The sequence below is a fragment of the Hipposideros armiger genome, unplaced genomic scaffold (assembly GCF_001890085.2).
Source record: "Hipposideros armiger isolate ML-2016 unplaced genomic scaffold, ASM189008v1 scaffold_139, whole genome shotgun sequence".
NCBI lineage: Eukaryota > Metazoa > Chordata > Mammalia > Chiroptera > Hipposideridae > Hipposideros > Hipposideros armiger.
The window spans coordinates 2,111,966-2,117,532 of NW_017731489.1; positions in this window are offsets into that span (position 1 = coordinate 2,111,966).

Sequence of the window (5,567 nt, forward strand, 5' to 3'; positions counted from 1 at the left end):
ATTTAACCTCTGGTTTTCCCTGGAATTAATAATTGTCTTCATTTAAAAAACTATTTCGGCTTACTTTTCTGGGTACCTATTTCTAATTCACCCCCAAACTGTGTATTAGAAGGATAAAGCCTCCTATCAACACTTTCATAAACATCAGGTCATTTGTCAGTTTCATTTTTTTTCTTGGCAATGTATTTCTAGCATCTCCTTGTACTCCTGTTCCATCCAATCTAGGCTGGTTGCTGTTGTCCTGAGAAGTACTGTCGTCTTGGGAAGTCATTTCCCCACCATCCTGTGTTGGCTTCCCTATTTCCTGAACGCTGTGTCTTCATTTTTAAGGTCTATTCCTGATAAATACAAAGCACTCTTGCAGTGCAGAACAAGACAAAAAGTCTTCCCTGGTAGAGTTTACAGTCTAGTGATGGAGACAGGTATTAAATACATGAACGGACAGGTAAGTGTGAACTTACACACGGTAGTGAATGCTATGAAGGCAAAGAACGAGGTGTTGAGAGCCCTAGTTTAGGAAGGATGGTCAAGGAAACACTCTCTCTGGAGAAAAATTTAAAAAAAAATAAAGTCTATTCCTTAGTTTTAAGAAAGTGTATCCTCCATTAGCTTTTCTGAAAACACTTGCATGAGAGGCAATTCTTTAAGACTTTGCATGTCTGTAATGTTTTAATTCTCTTGGTTAGACATGGCATTACAGTTTGGCAATAACTTTCCCTTAAATTTAAGGCACTGCTCCATTGTTTTCTAGCTTCCAGTATTGCTGTTGAGAAGTTTGAAGTTATTATTCTTCTCAGTTTTTTAAATGTGACCTGTTTGTCTCTTTCCACCTAAATCAGGCTATGAAAGTTAAAACAGGACACAAACAAATGAGGTTTGTGGGGACAAAGTGACCAGAGATGAAGGTATAGAAAATAAATTCTAGATGAAAGGTTTAGACTTGAGGTCCCTGCTACATATCAGACATAAGTCCTCCATAAAAAAGGGACACATAGCTAGACTATGGCTCCCAGGTTGGGTCCAGTCTCATATCTCTCCAAAATAAACAATCTCATCAATTTCCCTGATTTTTTTCATTATCCAATTACTCAGCTGACTTGAGCTGGTAAATCTGTTATTAGTTGGGAATGTTTTTATATGATTATATAACACTGAAAAGGTTTAGAATTAAATATAGAAATGATGAGCTAAATCAAACCCATAGTACTAATATTTTTAGCATTAACCTTAAAGTGTAAGACAATCTGTGTGTGTCTGTTATTTATGTGAAGTCTCTGTAATAAAAACAGAAGTTATACTCTTTAGCGAATCTGACAGATTACCTTGTGGTTTCAATTTGAAATTGATTTTATACTTGTGATTTTAAAGTGAAGGTGCAGGAGAAGTTGGTAAAGTGTATAAGTTGCATTGATTGTTCCGAGAGAATTGTGGTACAAGTCCGTCCTGTTGGGCTGCCAGGAGGTCTCTGTGAGGGTCTCTGCCATCACTGGCTGTCACGGGGCTGTGCTATTTCCCCTCTGCCAAATGAGCCCCAACAGGCTGAACACACAACAGCTAAAACACAGCTGAGACCAGACTGGAATATTTAAATGTGAATTCGGCTAAAGATTAGAGCAGGGATCAGCGAACTGCCTCTGGAAAGGACCAGCTGTAATCATTTTACTCTTTGCAGTGCAGGAGGCGAAATCAAGGGTATTCAGTAGGAACTTACGTAAAATATAATGGTTAAAAAGCGTGAAACCCATGATTAGTTCTAGGGCCATACAAAATAGGGAACTAGCTGGATTTGGCCCACAGACCATAGTTTGCCAGTTCCTGGGCATAAAAATTGAAAGGATAATAAAAAGGAAGTAAATGCAGAGAGTAGCATAAAGTTAAATAAATGAGATTTCCAAGTGCAACTCACCAGAATTCACGTGCGGTTCCCTGCACTGCTTTTCTTAACCCTTTGTCAACTGGAACACCCCTGCGGAGGCTTTGAGCAGGGCTCACAACTGTGGTGACATCAATGAGGATGGCAGTGTAGGCCGTTGGAAAAAGCCTTCCATCTCCCTACCAGCTCCCAAATTATGTTGACTCTTCACATGTGTTTAGATTTATTGGGCGCCTACCATGTTGGGTGCTGTGCTGAGCACCAGGAGGAATACAGTAGGGAGCGAGACTGGGCCCCTACCCCAAGATGCTTACTGTCTGGTGAGGAAGCTGACAAACCAACAGTTAATTCTGCTGCAGGGCAGTAACTGTCCTGATAGCGGATGCAGACGCACAGGGGCCACCTGCTGTGCCTGGATTTCAGGGACCAGGACAGGCTTCCTGGAGGAGATGATGTCCAAACAGACACTTGCAGGATGAGAAGGATCGAGCAAGGGAAAGAACTTAGCATGTGCAAGGGTCCAGAGGGGAAGGGGACAGTGGCAGGTTTGGGGAGCTGCAAGCGCTTCACACAACCTCCCGCTGACATACAAAGGGATGTGGCTTCACAGAGGCAGTGTAACCAAGGAAAACATGCGCCAAAAGGAACCTTCCAACAAAACACGGTTTCTCAGACCTCAGCACTGTTGCCATTGTTGCAGTCCTTTGTTGTGGGAGGCCTTTGCTGGGCATCGTAGAATTTTTTTTTTTGGTGTTCATGTATGCCTTCTTTTTATTCATAGTAGGATGTTTTGCAGCACCCCAATAGATGCCAACTGCAAGCACCCAATTGTGATAACCATAAATGTCTCCAGACAGTGCCAAATGTCCCCTGGGGGCAAATCTCCTGGATGAGAATCACTGCTATGGATAGAATGNCCCCCTATCCACTGCCCTCCCACCCCCGATATCAAGCTTATCTATTACAATTCCATTGACTCCATTCCCACCCCAAATTCTGTTTCATGGAAAAGCCTTTCGTTCTATCTGGTGGAGATTGCAGTTTGCCATTTTTATTTTGCTTCCGAGAAACTTAAGTCTGCTGGTTTTCTTAGGCAGCATCTACATGAAGGCGACCCAGAAAATTAGAGAGTAAAATATTTAGTCAAATGATTGACTAAAAAAAAATGCAGACAATTAAAATTAAGGCTCAGATTGATTTTTTTAAATCATGTTGAATTGGTTAGTTTTCTTAGTGTCCCATAGATATAACTATATCTAAGTAGCCATAATGGCAAGTAAGTAGCCATTTTGGTTTCTGTTCCTATTGTATTTTGGAAACCGTATTACTACTAGAAGTTAGTTGAAAGTGCTGAATATAAACCTTAAAACAAAACCACTAGGAAATATTAAAGGCTTTATCTGGGCTTGTGACTCTTTAGCAATACTGGTTTTTACCGAAATGTAGTGGCCTTTGTATGTAACATGAAGGAATAATGCTGACCGTGATGACAGTGACACGAACAACGGTAATAGTAGGGTTTCTTATACGCAGGGCACTGCGCTCGTTATTTCATTTATTTCCTTTAATTCTTACAAAAACCCTCTGAAGAAAGTATGACTTGACTTTACTTTTAAGGAAACTGAGAATTATAAAGAAGATGAGTAACTTTTACGTTCTCATGGCGTAGGATGAGAGAGTCTCATGCTGAACCTCCATGAAGAGAGAGGAGTTAGCCAGGCCCTTTCACCCTTTTTCATGGAGGGGTTTGGACTTTTTTGTTCGCCCTCCTGCCTGACCATTCTGCCTGTCAACTCACCAGGTGCCAGATGACTGGAGGGGGAAAGAATTCAACACACTCCTGAGTGTTTATGGGGAGAGGCGGAGGTCAGGCTTCACGAGCATGTCTCCTGAGGTCCAGGCGTGGGCCTGCCTGAGACCTGGGCCTGCAAGGGGAGAACAGAGAGCTTGCTGTGAGAGGAAATTAGACGCAGGCCCAGTTAGCATGGCAGGGAGATGGGGCAGGTGGGACGCAGCTGAGTCGGGGAGGGTGGGTTCGTGTCCCTCTGCTGCTGTAAACTTGGTGGCATGAAACAGCACCCATTTAGAATCCCACCGTCCTAGAGGTCAGACGTCTGAAATGGGACTCACTGTGCCAAAGCAGGGCATCGGCGGGGCTGTGTTCCTTTCTTGTGGCTCTAGAGGAGACCCAGGTTCCTTGACTTTTCCATCTTGTAGAGGCCACTGCGTTCCTTGGCCAGTGGCCCCTTCCACCTCCACAGCCAACAGTGGTGGGTTGAGTGCTTCTCACACCAAATCATTCCAACTTGTCTCTGCAGTCATATCTTCTCTGACCCTTTTGCCTCCCTCTTCCATGAATAAGGACACTTGTGATGACATTGGGCCCACTGGACAACCCAAGATAAGCCCCCTAAGGGCAGCTGATGAGCAACCTTAATTTCCCTTTGCCATGTAACCTAACATATTCATAGTTTCCAGGGGTTAGGACATAGACGTCTGTGGGGGCCATTCTTTTGCTGACCACAGTGGCCTCTTGGATGAAGCAACATTTGACCTGAGACTAACATGATGACCTGAGACTAAAATGTCAGGCTGTGAAAAGAGGGAGCAGGATAGGTAGTATTCCAAGCAGAGGCCACCACCTGTGCAGGACTTACGGATGAAGTGAAGAAGAACTGGGCATGTCTGAGCAGCCCAGACCGTGCAGGCCTCCGAGGCTGGGCTAAGGATTGGGGGCCATGCTCAGTACAGTGGAAAGCTATGAAAGGCTTTCAGGCGGCAGGAAGGCTTGATCCAGAACACTCTGCTCCGTGCAGGTAGATGAGGGAGGCAGGAGTGGGCGTGGGAAACGGTTATTGTCATTTACCCACCCTCATAGAAATACATCCCGCTAAAGTTGGACAGAGATTGGCCGGATGGTCACCAAAGTTTGTTTCCTCTCCCTACATACATGTATACAGTTAAACTACATTTCACAGCATCCTTGTATATAAGTGGGGCTTTGTGACTGACTACGCCTTGCCGATGGGTTGTGACCAGAGGTGGTGGAGAGCAAGTGTGTATCGAGAATCATTGAGCTAGGTGAGACCTGAGGAAGAGGGGATGGCTGGAGAGCAGGAGACTCAGAGCCCCGTGCATTCGAGCACTTAGAGAGCCATTGGAGAGAAGGAGGCTGACGACGATGGATGAACACAAGGAGTAGACTTCTTTCTTTCATTAAAAAAGTTTAATTTTTAAATCAGCTGTATGTGTTCATGGTTTTAAAAAGTCAAATTGTCTGCAGCGTTTATCATGAAAAATAAGTTTTCTTACCCCGTTCTTTCCCGTTACTGACCCCTCATTCTCAGAGGCAATCACTTTCAACGATTTCATCTGTTTCTTCTGGTATGTACCGTACTTCCTGAGTGTCTAAATAGCTGTTTTACCTGCTATTTCTTGGTTTTTCTCTTTTAGTGTCTATAGCCTTCCTTCTACTGAAAACAGAGATTTACTCTTTATGCCTGCCCACACTCACCCCTCACACACACACACACACACACACACACACACACACACGTGCATGCATATGGACACATAGCATTTTTTTTTTAAGATTTTATTGGGGAATTGAGGGAGGGGAACAGCGCTGGGGACTTGGGGGAAGGGGAACAGACAAGTTGCTGTCCTTTTGTTCTTCAGTCTAGTTGTGGAGGAC